Below are 22,235 nucleotides of genomic sequence, written 5' to 3'. Positions count from 1 at the left end.
GTGTTTCACCGTCATCTACCTATTGCAGCGAGCTCACTCCGACCTGAATGATGATAGTGGCCTTCTGAGAATCACATTTTTAAAAATTTCTCCAGTGCCTTCAGTTCAGTCCAGCCATGTCACCTGCGCAAGAAGCTGCAAAAGATTGGCGTAGACAAATTCACTATCTCCTGGATCACTGCCTTCCTGACTGATGGACACCAGTTTGTACCGCTGGGTGGTTCTCTGCCTGAGGTGGAGGTGGGTGACACTGGAGCCCACAAGGGACTGTCCTGTCTCCGTTTCTGTTCACACTGTACACCTCAGACTTTCAATGTGACTCTGAGTCTTGTCACTTGTAGAAGTTCTCTGATAACTCTGCGGTAGTTGGGTGCATCAGAGACGGGCGGGAGTCGGAGCACAGAGGACTGGTGGACAGGATTGTGAAATAGTGCGGGAGGAATCACCTGCTCCTGAATATGTCCAAAACCAGGGAAATGGTGATTTAGGAGGAAGAGGAGGGTAACGAGTCCTGTATACATTTTGGGAGAAGACGTTGCGGTAGTGGAGGAGTACAAATACTTAGGAGTTCACCTCAGCAATAGACATGAACTGGAAAACCAAGAGTAAGACTGTTTGCAAGAGGGATTGAGCGGACTCCATTTTCTAAGGAAGCTGAGATCCTTGAATGTGTGAGGCAGGATGTTGGAGATCTTTTACCAGTCTGTTGCAGCGAGTGCAGTCTTTGCTGCTTTATGCTGGGGAAGCAGCATCGGAGATGTGATGCAAAAAGACGAAATAAACTCATCAGAAAGGTTGGAACTGTCCTTGGCCAAAACCGGGGTCTTTCGAGTTAGTGGTGGAGAGGAGGTCACTAAACAAATGGTCATTCGTTACGGACAATAGGGCACATCCTCTCCATGACCTACCGCATAGGCAGCGGAGCACCTTTTCGAACAAAATCACTCAGCACCTCTGTCACAAGGATCGTTACAGAAGACCTTTCCTATCAAATGCAATAAACATATCCAACAGTTCATCTGCTAATCTGCCACCCACAGCCTCTTCCACCAGGAATCAGACTGCTTAACTCACGCTGATTTGAGTGTATTTCTATGTTACATTTACTGTTCTGTTTACTATAAATTATTATAAATTACTATGATTGCACATTGCACATTTAGACGGAGGCGTAACGTAAACATTTTTACTCCACATGTATGTGAAGGATGTAAGAAATAAAGTGAATTTAATACATCTTTCTGCGACATATCAGAGTTCAATAGTCTCTGCAATACTGTTTCATACATTGGTGCAGTATTATTGTGTATATTATTATCTCTATTTTTGGTAAAGTCTGCACACTGCTATGTGTGATTTTAAATATTGCTGCTGTAACGACAGAATTACCCAGTCAGGATCAATATTTATTATTATTATTATTATTATTATTCTCCAGCAACTTCACTGCTCTTGACTTTACTCCTCCCAGTCTCCCGTTTTCACCGATCACCTCATCTCCCCCCACATTCTGACTCCCTCCCTTCCTTTCCAGTCCTGAAGAAGGGTATCAGTCTGAAACGCCGCCTGTTCACTCCTCTCCATAGTTGCTGTCCGCCCCCCCGAGTTTCTCCAGCATTTTCTGCGCGTTGCTTTGGATTTCCGCATCTGCATAGTCTCCCGTTTAAACCAACGCACATGCGTAGTCCTCGCGACCAATCCCGAATAACGCGCATGCGCGGAGTAGAGGAGCGGCCGGCAACGCTTGGATGCAGGTAAGTGCGCGTTCCGGCGGGCCTCTTTAATCACCGGCGTCTGAAACGCGACCGAAGGACAATTACTGTGATTCCCAGCCACACTGGTGCTGCACCCCACGACAGTCCTGGTCTTTTCCCTCTCTCTCAGCCCCACGATCCGTACCCGGGCCCCAGGCAGCTTTCGACTCGTGGGTGGTGGCGCCGCCGCCAGTTTAGCGGCGCATGCGCATTCCTGGATCGTTCGATGCCGAGCAGGGAGGTTTCTCTTCGCGAGGGCTTCTGGGTAAAGAGGCAGCCATGGGCGTGAGTTCCGGCGTTGTCCCACACAGTCGAAGGAAGGGCGAGTGGATGTATCTCCCAAACGCTGCGAGCTCCAGCTATGTAAATCCGAGGATTATGAACTCGAAACAAAAATATAGTTCCCAGTTAATCTCGGCTGAAGAGTTTACCTTCCAGTCAGTGAGAATGTCAATTAGTGCTGTATGGAAATAAAACCTTCCGTCAGATTCAGTTCTCTCTGGGTAAATAATGATATGAAACACCTTTGCCTCGATGAGAAGTGACTTGTGGTTTTCACATCACAAAAGTGCCGCACTCCAATGAGAATAACCACTGCCCTCCACTTTATATTCATTGGTATTGCCATCGATGGGTTCATCACTGTCAGTCAGCTGGTGGGAGACGATCCAAGTAATTGGTAAATCTCCAGGATCGTACATTTAGTAACAACTGCTCTTTGTAGTGTTGTGGAACATGAGCAGAACTTGAAATAATACCAAAGGACAGAGACAAATTGAGCCAAGTCATAGGTTGGTTGAAGTCAGAAATAGCCCATTCTCATACAGACAGGAAAACATTCAGAGAATTTGATGGTCAGTCAGAATGTCTGATCCGTGCCTTGTTAGAAGGTGAGTGCATATAGAAACAGAAATCTACGACATTACAGGCCCTTCGACCCAGGTTGTGCCATCCATGTAACCTATTCTAGAAACTGCCTTGGATTTCCCAACTGCATTGCACTCTGTTTCTAAGCTGCATGTACATATCTAACAGTCTCTCAAAATCTCTATGGTATCTGCCTCTACCATCATTGCTGGCAGTGCATTCCATGCACCTACTACTCTCTGTGTGAAAAACCTACGTCTGACATCCCCTTTGACCCTACTTCCAAGCCCCTTAAAACTATGCCCCTCGTGTTTGCCAGTTCAGCCCTCGGAAAAAGCCTCTGGCTATCCACACGATCAATGCCTTTCATCATCTTATACACATCTATCAGGTCACCTCTCATCTTCCGTCACTCCAAAGTTCCCTCAACCTATTTTCGTAAGGCAGGTTCTCCAATCCATGCAACGTCCTTGTAAATCTCCTCTGCACTCTTTCTATAGTATCCACATCCTTCCTGTAATAGTCTTAAGTGGGGTATAAAGAGGGTTTTATATAGCTGTAACATTACCTTACCACTCTTGAACTCAGTTCCATGGTTGATGAAGGCTTTATTCACAACAGTGTCGATCAGCGCTGCAGCTTTGAGTGTAAAATTGACATAGACCCCAAGATCTCCCTCATCCTGCACACTGCCAAGAGTCCTAACATAATATTGCATTCTGTCTTCATATTTGATGTACCGAAATAAACCACAGCACACATCCCCATCTGCCAGTTCTGCATCCTATCGATGGCCTGCTGTAGCTTCTGAACAACTATCCAGACTATTCACAACACCCTCAATTTTTGTGTCATCTGCAAACTTACTAACCCACCCTTCTACTTCCTCATCAAGATCATTTATAAAAATCACAGAGAGAAGGAGTCTCAGAACACATCCCTGCAGAACACCAGTGGTCACTGTCCTCCAGGCAGTTTACAAACCATCTACAACCACCTTTTGGCTTCTGTGGGCAAGCCAATTCTGGATCCATAAAGCAAGGTCTACTTGGATACTTGCCTCATTACTTTCTGAATGAGCCTCACATGAGGAATCTTATCAAAAGTCTTATTGAAAGCCATGTACACTACATCCAATACTCTACCTTCATCAGTGTATTTTGTCACGTTCCCCGTGACGGGTTAAAGAACCAGCAGAAATGGAAAACACTTTGGAGTCCAGTATTGCTATTAACTAATGATATTTATTAGTAACTACGCAATACAATAATATAAATGCAGATACATCAAACAGGTTAGCAATGATTATATATAAGTAAGTGTGGAATATATATGAAAACCAAGCTTCTTCAAGTGTAGGGGTAAATAGATAGTCTTATGATGATGAGTAAAGTTCAGTTCAGTTCGTGGTATTGAGTTGAGTAGTGATGGAGAGAGAGGGAGGGAGAAATTTGCATCTTCAGGTGAGTTGACGCCATCGATCTTCCCGTTGTCCTCCAAAATCCTTTAAAAGTCACCAACTGTGACCACAGCAAAGGGGACCGTTCTTCTGTGGTGGAGCTATCAACCCAGACAAGGATTGGACACACAAATAACTCCCCACCGGTCACACCTTCTCCACACTGCGAGAGCCACTGATTGATCCGCCTGATCAATCCTCCAAAACCCACTTTTTCTGTGGCCACAACAAAGCTCATTCTGTGTCCAAAAACCATGTGTCTCCAGTCTATCATCTGACCTTCTATTTATCTCCCCATGCTGAGTACCAACTGTCTCTCAAATCAGCTCCTCCCTTCTCTCCCTGTGTAAGAATGTACAAGCAGGCCACGTCCTTGTCGAAATGTAAACGTGCTGCTGAAAAATCATAACACCTTCTCAAAGCACTTGAACCACAGGGGGACCAATGTCCTTTCAGGGAGGTTTGTTAGTGCTATTGGGGAGGCTTTAAACTAGATTTGCAGAGGGATGGGAACCAGAGTGCCAGAGCTGACAGTGTGGCTGGGGTGAAAGTAAATGATGTTAAAAATTCAAGCAAAGCGGCAAGCAAGGTTGTGAGTGGTGGTAAAAATCTTCTGAGGTGTATATATTTCAATGCTAGGAGTATTGCGGGGAAGGCAGACGAGTTGAGGGTGTGGATTGACACATGGAATTATGATGTTATAGCAATTAATGAAACTTGGCTACAGGAGGGGCAGGACTGGCAGCTTAATATTCCAGGGTTCCGATGTTTCAGATGTGATCGAGGCAGAGGAATGAAAGGTGGGGGTGTAGCATTGCTTGTCAGGGAAAATGTTACAGCTGTGCTCAGGCAGGACAGATTAGAGGGCTTGTCTACTGAGTCCTTATGGGTGGAGCTGAGAAACAGGAAAGGTATGGCTACATTAGTGGGGTTGTATTATAGACCACCCAATAGTCAGCGAGAATTGGAGGAGCAAATCTGCAGAGAGATAGCAGGCAACTGCAGGAAACATAAAGTTGTGGTGGTAGGGGATTTTAATTTCCCACATATTGATTGGGACTCCCATACTGTTAGGGGTCTAGATGGTTTAGAGTTTGTAAAATATGTTCAGGAAAATTTTCTAAATCAACATATAGAGGTACCAACTAGAGGGGACACAATATTGGATCTCCTGTTAGGAAATGAGTTAGGACAAGTGACGGAAGTGTGTGTAGGGGAGCACTTTGGTTCCAGTGATCATAACACCATTAGTTTCAACTTGATAATGGACAAGGATAGATCTGGTCCTAGGGTTGAGGTTCTGAACTGGAAGAAGGCCAAATTTGAAGAAATGAGAAAGGATCTAAAAAGCCTGGATTGGGACAGGTTGTTCTCTGGCAAGGATGTGATCGGTAAGTGGGAGGCCTTCAAAGGAGAAATTTTGAGAGTGCAGAGCTTGTACGTTCCTGTCAGGATTAAAGGCAAAGTGAATAGGAATAAGGAACCTTGGTTCTCAAGGGATATTGCAACTCTGATAAAGAAGAATAGAGAGTTGTATGACATGTATAAGAAACAGGAAGCAAATAAGGTGCTCTTGAAGATCAGAGTGGTCAGCTATGTGCGGAACCAAAAGAAATGAGGGAGATCTTAAATGGGATTTTTGCATCTGTATTTACTAGGGAAACTGGCATGAAGTCCATGGAATTAAGGGAAACAAGTAGTGAGATCATGGAAACTGTACAGATTGAAAAGGAGGAGGTCCTTGCTGCCTTGAGGAAAATTAAAGTGGATAAATCCCCAGGACCTGACAGGGTATTCCCTCGGACCTTGAAGGAGATTAGTGTTGAAATTGCAGGGGCCCTGGCAGATATATTTAAAATGTCGATGTGTACGGGTGAGGTGCTGGAGGATTGGAGAATGGCTCATGTTGTTCCGTTGTTTAAAAAAGGATCAAAAAGTAATCCGGGAAATTATAGGCCGGTAAGGTTGATGTTGCTAGTGGGTAAGTTATTGGAAGGAGTACTAAGAGACAGAATCTACAAGCATTTGGATAGACTGGGACTTATTAGGGAGAGGCAACATGGCTTTGTGCGTGGTAGGTCATGCTTGACCAATCTATTGGAGATCTTTGAGGTTACCAGGAAAGTGGATGAAGGGAAGGCAGTGGATATTGTCTACATGGACTTCAGTAAGGCCTTTGACAAGCTCCCGCATGGGAGGTTAGGAAAATTGAGTCGCTATGTATACATGGAGAGGTGGTAAATTGGATTAGACATTGGCTCAATGGAAGAAGCCAAAGAGTGGTGGTAGAGAATTGCTTCTCTGAGTGGAGGCCTGTGACTAGTGGTGTGCCACAGGGATCAGTGCTGGGTCCATTGTTATTTGTCATCTATATCAATGATCTGGATGATAATGTGGTCACAGTTTGAGGATAAAGGGGAAGCCTTTTAGGACCGAGATTAGGAAAAACTTTTTCACACAGAGAGTGGTGAATCTGTGGAATTCTCTGCCACAGGAAACAGTTGAGGCCAGTTCATTGGCTATATTTAAGAGGGAGTTAGATATGGCCCTTGTGGCTAAAGGGATCAGGGGTATGGAGGGAAAGCTGGTACAGGGTTCTGAGTTGGATGATCAGCCATGATCATACTGAATGGTGGTGCAGGCTCGAAGGGCCGAATGGCCTACTCCTGCACCTATTTTCTATGTTTCTAAATTGGATCAGCAAATTAGGTGTAGTGGACAGTGAGGAAGGTTTTCAAGCTTACAGAGGGACTTGGACCAGCTGGAAAAATGAGCTGAAAAATGGCAAATGGCGTTTAATACAGACAAGTGTGAGGTATTGCACTTTGGAAGGACAAACCAAGGTAGAAAATACAGGGTTAATGGTAAGGCATTGAGGAGTGCAGTGGAACAGAGCGATCTGGGAATACAGATACAAAATTCCCTAAAAGTGGCGTCACAGGTAGATAGGGTGGTAAAGACAGCTTTTGGTACATTGGCCTTTATTAATCGAAGTATTGAGTATAAGAGCTGGAATGTTATGATGAAGTTGTATAAGGCATTGGTGAGGCCGAATCTGGAGTATTGTGTTCAGTTTTGGTCACTAAATTACAGGAAGGATATTAATAAGGTTGAAAGAGTGCAGAGAAGGTTTACAAGGATGTTGCCGGGACTTGAGAAACTCAGTTATAGAGAAAGGTTGAATAGGTTAGGACTTTATTCCCTGGAGCGTAGAAGAATGAGGGGAGATTTGATAGAGGTATATAAAATTATGATGGGTATTCATAGAGTGAATGCAAGCAGGCTTTTTCCACTGAGGCAAGGGGAGAAAAAAACCGAGGACATGGGTTAAGGGTGAGGGGGGGAAAGTTTAAAGGGAACATTAGGGGGGGGCTTCTTCACACACAGAGTGGTGGGAGTGTGGAATGAGCTGCCAGACGAGGTGGTAAATGTGGGTTCTTTTTTAACATTTAAGAATAAATTGGACAGATACATGGATGGGAGGTATATGGAGGGATATAGTCCGTGTGCGGGTCAGTGGGACTAGGCAGAAACTGGCTTGGCACAACCAAGAAGGGCCAAAAGGCCTGTTTCTGTGCTGTAGTTTTTCTATGGTTTCTAAAGCAGTCTTCATATCTCTCTCTCTCTCTCTCTCTCTTTTTTCAAAAGCACAGTTCATAGGGGTAATTCAGGACCCCGTCACAGTTTTGTTATATCCTCAAAGAATTCAATCAGGTTCATAAGGCATGATCTGCCCTAGACAGAGTCATGCTGACTATCCCACATCAGATTATGCTTCTCCAAATGCTAATAAATACTGCATCTTAGCATCTTCTCCAACAACTTGCCCTCCACTGAAGTAAGAACCACTGGTCTGTAATTTCCTGGATTATCTCTACTCCCTTTCTTGAGAAGGGAACAATGTCTTCTAATCCTCTGGTACGTTTCCTCTCCCTGTTGATGTGCAAAGATCATCGCCAGAGGCTCAGCAAATTCCTCCCTCACTTCCCACAGTAGCCTGGGGTATATCTCAAATTGAGTACCCCCAACTTGAGATGAATTTGGTAAAATTGTGATGCCAGAGCTCATATTCAGAGATCATATAGAAATGTGTAAAATTATGAAAGGAATAGGTAAGATAGAGGCAGGAAAAGTTGTTTCCACTGGTAGGTGAGACTAGAACTAGAGGACATTGCCTCAAGGTTCGGGGGAAATTGGGATTGAGATGAATGAAGGAGTGGAGGCTACCTCAGTAAAAATATTTAAGACAAGGTTGGATAGATTTTGACATAGTAGGGGAATTAATGGTTGTGGGGAAAAGGCAGGTCGGTGGAGATGAGTCCATGGTCAGATTGGCCATGATCTTATTCAATGGTGGAGCAGGCTCGACGGGCCGGATGGCCGACTCCTGCTCCTATTTCTTATGTTCTTATGTTCTCACCACAGACTAAAATCTCTCCTGAAATATTGTCCTTCACCCATTGATGTCTTTTCCAAATATTTTTACAGGTTTGAAATGGCAGAACACTTGTGTGTGGGAATCACAACCATAACACATCGGTTTTGCTGACTCTGTCTGGATATTTAAGGAGTGACCAGATATTTTCTTTGCAACACCAAAACATCTGCTGTCGACCCTTGGAGATGAAGAAGTATCTCATCCCAGATGGTAATTTATTCTGTCTCTGAAATGAAGTTTTCTGTTTTCACTCTGTGAAACTCACTGGAACCGGGAGCTGAGAACACACCAGCATTTGTTCACTCGAGATCAGTTCTTCAACTGCATTGATTGTACAAGGAATTCAAACGTCTGACTTTCTGAATTGCCAGAGAATTGATTGTAGTGAGATATCATTCTCCTTCTATCAGTGTGGGAAGGGATTCACTCACAGGCTACCCACAGACACACCAGTGAGTTCACCGTGGGGAGAGGCCATTCACCCGCTCTGTGTGAGGGAGGGGAACCACTCAGTCATCCAGTCTGAAGATACATCAGCAAGTTCACACCATAGTGAGATGCTCCACCTGTTCTGCAAGCAGGAAGCCATTCTGTTATTGATGATAAAGGTACATCAGAAAATTCACCAGTGAGGGGACATTGACCTGCTCGGACGGTGGAAAGGTATTCACACACTCAACCATGCCACAGTGACACCAGCGAGTTCACGCAGGGAGAAGCCATTCACCTGCTCTGAATGCAGGAAAGGTTTCACTCAATCATCTGAACTGAATGAACACCAGCGAGTTCACACTGAGAAGATGCCGTTCACCTGCTCAGACTGTGGGAAAGGATTCATTCAGTCATCTGACCTACTGACACACCAGCGAGTTCACACTGGGGAGAAGCCATTCACATGCTCTGAATGTGGAAAGGGATTTGCTCAGTCGTCCACATTACATAGACACCAGCGAGTTCACACTGGGGAGAGGCCATTCACCTGCTCAGACTGTGGGAAAGGATTCATTCAGTTATCTGACCTACTGACACACCAGCGAGTTCACACTGGGGAGAAGCCATTCACTTGCTCTGAATGTGGGAAGGGATTTTCTCGGTCATCTCGACTGAAGATACATCAGCGAGTCCACACTGGGGAGAAGCCATTCACCTGCTCTGAATGTGGGAAGGGATTTTCTCGGTCATCTGAACTGAAGTTACATCAGCGAGTTCACACTGGGGAGAGGCCGTTTGCCTGCTCAGACTGTGGGAAGGGATTCACTCAATATTCCAACCTACAGAGTCACCAGCGAGTTCACACTGGGGAGAGGCCATTCACCTGCTCAGACTGTGGGAAAGGATTCATTCAGTCAAATCACCTGCTACAACATCAGTTAGTTCACACTGGGGAGAGACCATTCACCTGCTCAGACTGTGGGAAGGGATTCACTCAATCGTCCGACCTACAGAGACACCAGCGAGTTCACACTGGGGAGAGGCCATTCACCTGCTCAAGCTGTGGAAAGGGATTCACTTGCTCTTTTGACCTACAGATACATCAGCGAGTTCACACTGGGGAGAAGCCGTTCACCTGCTCTGAATGTGGGAAGTTATTTGCTCGGTCATCTGAACTGAAGTTACATCAGCGAGTTCACACTGGGGAGAAGCCGTTCACCTGCTCAGACTGTGGGAAGGGATTCACTCAATCGTCCAACCTACAGAGACACCAGCGAGTTCATACTGGGAAAGACCATTCACCTGCTCTGAATGTGGGAAAGGATTCATTTGTTCATCTCAGCTGAAAGAACATCAGATTGTTCACACTGCAGAGAGGCCATTCACCTGCTCAGACTGTGGAAAAGGATTCACTCGGCATTCTCATCTACTGACTCACCAGTTGGTTCGCACTGGTGAGAGGCCACTCATCTGCTCAGAATGTGGGAAGGGATTCACCCATTCAGCTCAACTGAAGGAACATCAGCGAGTTCACACTGGGGAGAGGCCGTTCATCTGCTCTGAATGTGGTAAGGGATTTGCTGGGTCATTTCATCTGCAGGTACATCAGCAACTTCACACTGGGGGAGGCAAGTCACATGCTCTGAATGTGGGAAGGGATTCACCCATTCAGCTTAACTAAGGGAACATCAGTGATTTCACTCTGGGGAACGGCCATTCACCTCCTCTGAATGTGGGATGGGATTCACTTGGTCATCTCGACCGAAGGTGCATCAGCGAGTTCACGCTGGGGAGAGGCCATTCACATGCTCTGAATGTGGGAGGGATTCGCTCAGTCATCCAACCTTGTCAGGCACTACCGAATCACACTAGGTAGAAACTGTTCACCTGCTCAGATTGTGGGAAGGAATTCAGTCGGTCATCTGACTTTAAAATCCATTAGCGAATTCACACTGGAGGATGCCACTCACCTGTTCTGAATGTGGGAAAGAATTCACTCAGACATCTCAATTAAGACTAAGATATAGGAGTAGGAGTAGGCCATTTGGCCTTTCAAGTCTGCTCCGCCATTCGATCATGGGCTGATCCATCCAATTCTTCCAGTCATCCCCACTCCCCTGCTTTCTCACCATATCCTTTGATATCCTGGCTAATCAAGAACCCATCTCTCTCTGTCTTAAATGCACCCAATGACCTGGCCTCCAAAGTTGCTTGTGGCAACAAATTCCATAGATTTACCACCCTCTGACTAAAGTAATTTCTCCTCATCACTGTTCTACATGGATGTCCTTCAATCCTGAAATCATGCCCTCTTATCCTAGACTCCCCTACCATGGGAAATAACTTTCCCATATCTAATCTGTTCAGAGCTTTTAAGAATGTTTCAATGAGATCACCATCTCCCCCCACCCCCCACCATTCTCCTGAAATACAGGGAATACAGCCAGACGTTTGTCGTACGGTAACCCTTTCATTCCAGGAATCATTCCGGTGAATCTTCTCTAAGCACTGTCCAATGTTAGTCCATCCTTTCTAAAATAAGGAGCCCAAAACTGCACACAATACTCCAAGTGTGGTCTCATGAGTCCCTTATAGAGCCTCAACATCACATCCCTGCTCTTATATTCTGTACCTCAAGAAGTGAATGCCAACATTGCATTCGCCTTCTTCACCACCGACTCATCCTGGAGGTTAACCTTTAGGGTATCGTGCACAAGGACTCCCAATTTCCTTCGTAGCTCTGCATTTTGAATTCTCTCCCAATTTAAATAATAGTCTGCCAGTTTATTTCTTCCACCAAAGTGCATGACCATACACTTTCCAACATTGTATTTCATTGGCTACTTCTTTGCTCATTCCCCTAAACTATCTAAGTCTCTCTGCAGGCTCTCTGTTTCCTCAGCACTACCCGCTCCTCCGCTTATCTTTGTATCATCAGCAGATTTAGCCACAAATCTGTTAATCACATAGTCGAAATCATTGATATACATCGTAAAAAGCAGCGGTCCCAACACCGACCACTGGAACTCCACTGGAAACCGGCAGCCAGACAGAATAGGATCCCTTTATTCCCACTTTCTGTTTTCTGCCAATCAGCCAATGCTCCACCCATGCTAGTAACTTCCCTGTAATTCCATGGGCTCTTAGCTTGCTAAGCAGCCTCATGTGTGGCACCTTGTCAAAGGCCTTCTGAAAATCCAAGTACACCACATCCACTGCATCTCCTTTGTCTACCCTGCTTGTAATTTCCTCAAAAATTGCAGTAGGTTTGTCAGACAGGATTTTTCTGTTTGGAAACCACGCAGGCTGTGGCCTATCTTGTCATGTGCCTCCCAGTATGCCATAATCTCATCCCTGACTATCAATTTCAACCAATTCCCAACCACTGATGTCAGGCTAACAGGTCCACAGTTTCCTTTCTTTTGTCTCCCACCCTTCTTAAATAGCGGAGTAACATTTGCAATTTTCCAGTCATCCAGTACAATGCCAGAATCTATTGATTCTTGAAGGATTGTTGTTAATGCCTCCACAGTCTCTCCAGCTATTTCCTTCAGAACCCGAGGGTGCATTCCATCAAGTCCAGGAAATTTATCTGCACTCAGACCAGTAAGCTTCCTAAGTACCTTCTGAGTCGTAATTTTCACTGCACATACTTCACTTCCCTGACACTCTTGATTGTCTGATATACTGCAGTTGTTTTCCACTGTGAAGACTGATGCAAAATACACATTCCTTTCCTCTGCCAACTCTGTCTCTTATTACACTATCTCCATGATTGATTTCTATTGATCCTATATCTACCCTCAACTCTCTTTTAACCTTTAAATACTTAAAAATACTTTTAGTATCTTCTTTGATATTAGATCTAACATATAGAGAGGCTTTGAGGAAAGAGAAGCAGAATAAACGGTGTAAAGACAGTAAGGTAGAAGGGCTGAAATGTGTGTACCTCAATGCAAGAAGCAACAGGACAAAGGTGATGAACTGAGAGCTTGGATACATACATGGAATTATGATGTAGTGGCCATTACAGAGACTTGGCTGGCACCAGGGCAGGAATGGATTCTCAATATTCCTGGATTTCAGTGCTTTAAAAGGGATAGAGAGGGGGGAAATGGGGAGGAGGGGTGGCATTACTGGTCAGGGATACTATTACAGCTACAGAAAGAGTGGGTAATGTAGCAGGATCCTCTTTTGAGTCAGTATGGGTGGAAGTCAGGAACAGGAAGGGAGCAGTTACTCTGCTGGGGGTATTCTATTAGCCCTCTGGTAGCAGCAGAGATACAGAGGAGCAGATTGGGTGGCAGATTTTGGAAAGGTGCAAAAATAACAGGGTTGTTATCATGGGTGACTTTAACTTCCCTAATATTGATTGGCACCTGATTAGTTCCAAGGGCTTAGATGGGGCAGAATTTGTTAAGTGTGTCCAGGATGGATTCCTGTCACAGTATGTGGACAGGCCGACCAGGGGGAATGCCATACTAGATCTAGTACTAGGTAGTGAACTGGGTCAGGTCACAGATCTCTCAGTGGGTGAGCATCTGGGGGACAGTGACCACTGCTCCCTGGCCTTTAGCATTATCGTGGAAACGGATAGAATCAGAGAGGACAGGAAAATTTTTAATTGGGGAAAGGCAAATTATGAGGCTATAAGGCTAGAACTTGCGGGTGTGAATTGCGATGATGTTTTTGCAGGGAAATGTACCATGGACATGTGGTCGATGTTTCGAGATCTCTTGCAGGATGTTAGGGAAAAAGTTGTCCTGGTGAGGAAGATAAAGAATGGTAGAGTGAAGGAACCATGGGTGACAATTGAGGTGGAAAATCTAGTCAGGTGGAAGAAGGCAGCATACATGAGGTTTAGGAAGCAAGGATCAGGTGGGTCTTTTGAGGAATGTAGGGAAGCAAGAAAGGAGCTTAAGAAGGGGCTGAGAAGAGCAAGAAGGGGGCATGAGAAGGCCTTGGCGAGTAGGGTAAAGGAAAACCCCAAGGCATTCTTCAATTATGTGAAGAAAAAAAGGATGACAGAAGTGAAGGGAGGACCGATTAGAGATAAAGGTGGGAAGATGTGCCTGGAGGCTGTGGAAGTGAGCGAGGTCCTCAATGAATACTTCTCTTCGGTATTCACCTATGAGGGGGAACTTGATGATGAGGACAATATGAGTGAGGTTGATGTTCTGGAGCATGTTGATATTCAGGGAGAGGAGGTGTTGGAGTTGTTAAAATACATTAGGACAGATAAGTCCCCGGGGCCTGACGGAATATTCCCCAGGCTGCTCCATGAGACGAGGGAAGAGATTGCTGAGATTTTGGCTAGGATCTTTATGTCCTCGTTGTCCACGGGAATGGTACCGGAAGATTGGAGTGAGGCGAATGTTGTCCCCTTGTTCAAAAAAGGTAGTAGGGATAGTCCGGGTAATTATAGACCAGTGAGCCTTACGTCTGTGGTGGGAAACTGTTAGAAAAGATTCTTAGAGATAGGATCCAGGGGCATTTAGAGAATCATGGTCTGATCAGGGACAGTCAGCATGACTTTGTGAAGGGCAGATCGTGTCTAACAAGCCTGATAGAGTTCTTTGAGGAGGTGACCAGGCATATAGGTGAGGATAGTGCAGTGGATGTGATCTATATAGATTTTAGTAAGGCATTTGACAAGGTTACACATGGTAGGCTTATTCAGAAAGTCAGAAAGCATGGGATCGAGGGAAGTTTGGCCAGATGGGTTCAGAATTGGCTTGCCTGCAGAAGACAGAGGGTCGTGTTGGAGGGAGTACATTCAGACTGGAGGATTGTGACTAGTGGTGTCCCACAAGGATCTGTTCGGGGACCTCTACTTTTCGTGATTTTTTATTAACGACCTGGATATCACAAAATCACAAGACAAAGGAGCAGAAGCAGGCCATTCGGCCCATCGAGTCTGCTCCGCAGCTCTCCCATGAGCTAAACTATTCACCCATCTAGTTCCAATTTCCGGCTTTTTCCCCATATCCCTTGATACCCTGACTAATTAGATACCTGTCAATCTCCTCCTTAAACACCCTCAATGATCAGGCCTCCACACCCATATGTAGCAACGAATTCCACAAATCCACGACCCTCTGACTTAAAAAATTTCTCCTCATCTCTGTTTTAACTGGGTACCCTCTAATTCTAAGACTATGGCCTCTTGTCTTGGACTCACCCACCAAGGGAAACAACCTTTCCACATCTACTCTGTCCAACCCTTTCAACATTCGAAACGTTTCTATGTGATCCCCTCTCATTCTTCTATACTCTAATGAATACAATCCAAGAGCCGACAGACGCTCCTCATATGTTAGCCCCTGCATTCCGGGAATCATCCTCGTAATATGGGGGTAGAAGGGTGGGTTGGCATGTTTGCAGACGACACAAAGGTTGGTGGTGTTGTAGATAGTGTAGAGGATTGTCAAAGATTGCAGAGAGACATTGATAGGATGCAGAAGTGGGCTGAGAAGTGGTAGATGGAGTTCAACCCGGAGAAGTGTGAGGTGGTACACTTTGGAAGGACAAACTCCAAGGCAGAGTACAAAGTAAATGGCAAGATACTTGGTAGTGCGGAGGAGCAGAGGGATCTGAGGGTACATGTCCACAGATCCCTGAAAGTTGCCTTACAGGTATATAGGGTAGTTATGAAAGCTTATGGGGTGTTAGCTTTCATAAGTTGAGGGATAGAGTTTAAGAGTCGCGATGTAATGATGCAGCTCTATAAAACTGTGGTTAGGCCACACTTGGAGTACTGTGTTCAGTTCTGGTCACCTCACTATAGGAAGGATGTGGAAGCATTGGAAAGGGTACAGAGGAGATTTACCAGGATGCTGCCTGGTTTAGAGAGTATGCATTATGATCAGAGATTAAGGGAGCTAGGGCTTTACTCTTTGGAGAGAAGGAGGATGAGAGGAGACATGATAGAGGTGTACAAGATAATAAGAGGAATAGATAGAGTGGATAGCCAGCGCCTCTTCCCCAGGGCACCACTGCTCAATACAAAGGACATGGCTTTAAGGTAAGGGGTGGGAAGTTCAAGGGGGACTTTAGAGGAAGGTTTTTTACTCAGAGAGTGGTTGGTGCGTGGAATGCACTGCCTGAGTCAGTGGTGGAGGCAGATACACTCGTGAAGTTTAAGAGACTACTAGACAGGTATATGGAGGAATCTAAGGTGGGGGTTTAAATGGGAGGCAGGGTTTGAGGGTCGGCACAACATTGTGGGCCGAAGGGCCTGTAATGTGCTGTACTATTCTACGTTTTAGGTTGTCACCAGCTTCCTTTCATAATTCATATTTATCTTCCCAATGACCTTCTTAGTTTCCTTCTGCAAGTTTTTGAAAGCTTCCCAATCCTCTATCTTCCCACAAGCTTTGGCTTCCTTGTTGCCCTCTCTTTTGCTTTTACTTTGGCTCTGACTTCACTTGTCAGCCATGGTAGTGTCCGTCTTCCATTTGAAAATACCTTCTTGTTTAGAATATATCTGTCTTGCACTTCCCACATTTTTCGCAGAAACTCCAGCCATTGCTACTCTGCTGTCCATCCTGCTAGTGTCCCTTTACAGTCAACTTTGGCCAGTTCCCCTCTCGTGCCATTGTAATTTCTTTTATTCCACTGAACTACCAACGTTGGAATTTAGTTTCTCCTTCAGAAATTTCAAAGTGAACTCAAGCATATTGTGATCACTGTTCCCCAAGGATTCCTTAACCTTAAGCTCTCTTATCACCTGCGGATCATTGCACAACACCCAATCCAGTACAGCTGATCCCCTAGTGGGCTCAACAACAAGCTGTTCTAAAAAGCCGTCCCTTAGACATTTTACAAACGCACTCTCTTGACGTCCAGTACTGACCTGGTTTTCCCAATCCACTTTCATGTTAAAATCCCCAACGATTATCATGACATTGTCCTTTCGACACTCCTCTTCTATCTCCTGCTGTGATTTGTAATCCACATCCCGGCTGCTGTTTGGAGGACTGTATACAACTGCCATTTATTACCTCCAACCATAGAGACCCTACACTTTCCGATCCTATGTCATCGTTTTCTAATGATTTCATATTATTCTTTCACACAGAAACAGACCACCCCCTCTGCCTGCCAACCTATCTTTTTGATATACCGTATATCCTTGGACATTCAGCTCCCACTGGCAGCCGTCCTGTCACCAAGTTTCAGAGATATCCAGAACGTCACACTTGCCCGTCTGTAGCTGAATTTCAAGATCATCTATTTTATTTCTTATGCTGCGTGCATTCAAATATATCACTTTCAGTCCAGTATTGAATGAACTTCAGTGAGTAAACACTGGGGAGAAACTACAACTGCTTAGACTGCGGGAAGGATTTAGATTCGATCATGAGAACACTCAGTCCTCTTTTATTGTCATTTAGAAATGCATACATGCATTAAGAAATGATACAATGTTCCTCCAGAGTGATATCACAGAAAACAGGACAAAGCAAAGACTAACACTGACAGAAACACATAATTATAAGATATAGTTACAGCAGTGCAAACAATACCATAATTTGATAAAGAACAGACCATGGGCACGGTAAAAAAAAAGTCTCAAGTCCCAATCGACTCCCGAGTCTCCGATAGCAGGCAGCAAAAGGGAGAAACTCCCTGCCATAAACCCAGGCACCGTCACCTGCCGATGCCTTGGAAGCAGCCGACACCGAGTCCGTCCATCCGAAAACTTCGAGCTTCCGACCAGCCCTCCGATACAGCCTCCCAAGCACCATCCTCTGCCGAGCGCCTTCAACCTCTCCCCGGTCGCTGAAACACGCAAAGCTGAGGATTTCGCAGCCTTCAGCTCCGGAGATTCCGGTTACCACACAGTAGCAGCGGCAGCGAAGTGGGCATTTCAGAAGTTTTCCAGATGTTCCTCCGTACTCTCAGGTCTGTCTCCATCAAATCATAATTGTGCACGGTCCCTTACTTGACAGATTACAGATATCACTCGCCGGAGAGGCCGCGCGCGCTGCGTCGCGTCGCCATCTTCTCCCCTTATTCAGTGAATTCACTCAGTCATCTCAACTGGATAAACATCACCGAGTTCACACTGAGTGGAAGCCATTCATCTGTTCCGACTGGCAATGAATTCATATATAAACATAGAGACAGAAGTCTGCAATACATTACAGGCCCTTCGGCCCACAACGTCGTGCCAACCATATAACCCACTCTAGAATCTGCTTAGAGTTTCACTACCACATAGCCCTCTGTTTTTCACAGCTCCATGTACCTATCTAACAGTGTCTGAAAAGACCCTTATTGTATCCACCCCTACCACCGTCGCTGGCAGTGCCAAGCACCTGCCACTCTCTGTGTGGAAAACCTACCTCTGATATGCCCTGTGTACCTACTTCCAAGCATCTTATAACTATGCCCCCTCAAATCAGCCAGTTCAGCCCTGGGAAAAAGCCCCTGACTAGCCACAATATCAATGCCTCTCATCATCTTATACAAGTCTCTCAGGTTGCCTCTCATCTGCCATCGCTCCAAAGTTTACTCACCTATTCTTGTACCGCATGGTCTCCAATCCAAGCAACATCCTTGTAAATCTCCTCTGCACCCTTTCTAGAGTATCCACATACTTCCTGTAGTGAGGTGATCAGAATGGAACACAGTACTAAAAGTGGGGTCTAACGAAGGCCTTATATATCTGTAACAGTACCTCATGGCTTTTGAACTCAGTCCCATGGTTGATGAAGGCCTTCTTATCAACATTGTCAACCTGCGCAGCAGCTCTGCATGTGCTATTGACACAGACCCCATGATAGTCACAGTCATAGTCATACTTTATTGATCCTGGGGGAAATTGGTTTTCGGTACGGTTGCACCATAAATAATAAATAGTAATAAAATCATAAATAGTTAAATAGTAATATGTAAATTATGCCAGGAAATAAGTCCAGGACCAGCCTATTGGCTCAGGGTGTCTGACCCTCCAAGGGAGGAGTTGTAAAGTTTGATGGCCACAGGCAGGAATGACTTCCTATAACGCTCAGTGTTGCATCTCGGTGGAATGAGTCTCTGGCTGAATGTACTCCTTATGTAGTGGATGGGAGACATTGACCAAGATGGCATGCAACTTGGACAGCATCCTCTTTTCAGACACCACCGTGAGAGAGTCCAGTTCCATCCCCACAACATCACTGGCCTTACGATTGAGTTTGTTGATTCTGTTGGTGTCTGCTACCCTCAGCCTGCTGCCCCAGCACACAACCGCAAACATCTCGCTGATTTTCCAAACGGCCAAGAGTCCAAACATTAATATTGTGTTCTGTCTCAAATTTGACCTACCGAAATGCACCACTGGGTTGAACTCCATCTGTCACCTCTCAGCCCAGTTCTGCATCCTATCGATGTCACGCTCCACTCTGACAACAATTCAGACTATCCACAACACCCCCTGCATTTGTGTCATCGACAAACTTACAAACCCACCCTGCTATTTCCTCATCAAGGTCACTTTTAAAAAAAACACGAGGAGGGCTCCCAGAACAGATTGCTGCAGAATATCCCTGGTCACCATCCTCCATGCAGAATACAAACCATCGACAACCGCCCTTTCCCTTCTGTGGGCAAGACAGTCCTGGATCCACTAAACAGGCCTCCTTGGATCCTTGCCTCATTACTTTCTCAATGAGCCTCGTATGGGGAACCTTATCAAAAGTCTGACTGAAAACCATGTACACTACATCCAATGTTCTCCCTTCATCAGTGTGTTTTGTTACATCCTCAAAGAATTCAATCAGGTTCATAAGGCATCACCTGCCCCTGACAAAGCCATGCTGACTTGCTCTAATCTGATGCTTATAAGTCCTCCCTCTTCGGATCTTCTCTAACAAATTGCCCACCACTGATGCAAGACTTACTGGTCTATAATTTCCTGGGTCGCCTCTACTCCCTTTCTTGTACAATCCCCGGGTACTTCTTCCGTCCCTATTGATGATACAAAGATCATTGCCAGATGCTCAGCAATCTCCTCCCTCGCTTCCCACAGTAGCCTGCTGTATATCTCAACTTGACTTGAACTGTATAATATTATGATGCCAGAGCTCACATTGAAAGAAGATCTTATACAAATATGGTAAAATTATGAAAGGGATAGATAAGATAGAGGCAGGAAAGTTGTTTTCACTGGTAGGTGAGACAAGAACTAGAGGACATCACCTTAAGGTTGAGGGCATTTGGGATGGAGATGAGGAGGAACTGCTTTTCCCTGAGGCTGGTGAATCTGTGGATTTCTCTGCCCAATGAAGCAGTGGAGGCTACCTCAGTGAATGTATTTGAGACAAGGTTGGGTAGATTTTTGCAAAGTAGGGAAATTAAGGGCGATGGGGAAAAGGCAGGTTGGTGGAGACGGGCCAGATGACGTTCTTGTGCTCCTATTTCTTATGTTCTCACCACAGACTAAAATCTCACCTGAAAAATTGTTCTTCACCCATTGATGTCCTTTCAAATATTTTTACAGGTTTGAAATGGCAGAACACTTGTGCATGGGAATCTCAACATGTCAGTTTCGCTGACTCTGTCTGGATATTTAAGGAGTGACCAGATATTTTCTTTGCAACACCAACACATCTGTTGTCGATCCTTGGAGATGAAGAAATATCTCATCCCAGCTGGTAAATGTATTCTGTCTCTGAAATGAAGTTTTCTGTTTTAACTCTGTGTTATCTCCTGGAACCGGGAGCTGAGAACACACCAGCGTTTGTTCGCTGGAGATCAGTTCTTCATCTGCATTGATTGTACAAGGGATTCAAACGTCTGACTTTCTGAATTGCCAGAGAATTGATCGTAGTGAGATATTCTCCTTCTCTCAGTGTGAGAAGGGATTCACTCACAGCCGACCTGCAGACACCGTGGGGAGAGGCCATTCACCCGCTCTGTGTGAGGGAGGGGAACCACTCAGTCATCCAGCCTGAAGATACATCAGCAAGTTCACACCATAGTGAGATGCTCCACCTGTTCTGACTGTGGGAAGCAATTCATTCTGTCGTCGATGCTAAAGGTATATCTGAAAATTCACCAGTGAGACGACGGTAACCTGCTGAGATGGTGGAAAGGTATTCACACACTCAACCACACCACAGTGACACCAGCGAGTTCACACCGGGGAGAAGCCATTCACCTGCTCAGACTGTGGGAAGCGATTCACTCACTCATCCACACTACTACACCAGTGAGTTCACACTGTGGAGAGGCCATTCACATGCTCTGAATGTGGGAAGGGATTCGCTGATTCATACTCCCTTGTGAATCACTGTCGAATTCACACTGGGGAGAAGCCATACACATGCTCTGCATGTGGGCAGGGATTTGCTCGGTCATCTCGACTGATTGAACATTAGTGAGTTGCGATGAACCCCGTGGACTGTCATTTTAAGAGAGAGTGCCTGAGTTTGATTGTTAGAGAGAGAGAGAGGGGCGGAACTTTTGCACTCTGCAGCTTGTTTCGATTTAAGCAAGGACACTCACTCACACACAGTCAGTCGCAGTTGGAGCCGGATAGTGGAGGGAAGCCAGTGACTAAGGGGTCACTGGTTGGAACTTTCGAGTGCCCACCAGGGTGGGTTGAGTGTCGACCCAGCACATCAATAGGTGGCTATCACATTGTGTAATTGGGGCAACCTTGTGGAATCTACCTGCGTGTTAACCCTTGCATGGGTGGTAATTTCCTTTGAAGACGGCCCCCCTGTGATAAGCTACTATTGGTGATCATTCGTAAGTGGATTTGGAACTATGACAGATAAAATCTACGGTGATGGTTATTCTGTTTTACTACGGTGGAATTTGTGGAATACGACATAAATGCCTTCTTTCAACATTCACCTTGGAGTACAAGTATCTCTCTTTCACCTCACTTAATCCATGGATGAATTGAACTTTCATACCTGACAATCTTAAGATTCTAAGCCTGGTGCTCCTCGAGCTACATAGTTTTGGAGTTATATTTACTCGTATGTATACTCATAACACTGCTAACTTTTGACTATTTTTGTTTAAGTTACTATATGAAATAGATATTAATAAAGATTTAACATCAAAACCAGACTCCAGTTGTGGTCTGTTACTGCTGGTTCATTTTAAACCGTCATGGGTACGTGACAGAGTTCACACTGGGGAGAAACCATTCAGCTACTCTGAATATGGGAAGGGTTTCACTAAGTCGTCTCAACTGAAGTTCCATCAGCAAGTTCACACTAGGGAGAAGCCATTCACCTGCTCTCAATGTGGGAAGTGGTTCACTGAGTCGTACTCCCTTGTG

At 45.2% G+C, this 22,235-nt stretch overlaps 1 pseudogene; it reads left to right on the top strand.

Moving 5' to 3' along the window:
• The first annotated feature begins 1,508 nt into the window (after positions 1–1,508).
• On the top strand, positions 1,509–22,003 carry LOC134345908 (zinc finger protein 229-like; annotated as a pseudogene).
• Positions 22,004–22,235: the final 232 nt, after the last annotated feature.

The sequence above is a fragment of the Mobula hypostoma genome, chromosome 4, assembly GCF_963921235.1.
Source record: "Mobula hypostoma chromosome 4, sMobHyp1.1, whole genome shotgun sequence".
Classification (NCBI taxonomy): Eukaryota; Metazoa; Chordata; class Chondrichthyes; order Myliobatiformes; family Myliobatidae; genus Mobula; species Mobula hypostoma.
The sequence above is the reverse complement of the archived record's forward strand: the minus strand, read 5'-3'. Positions and strand labels throughout refer to the sequence as shown.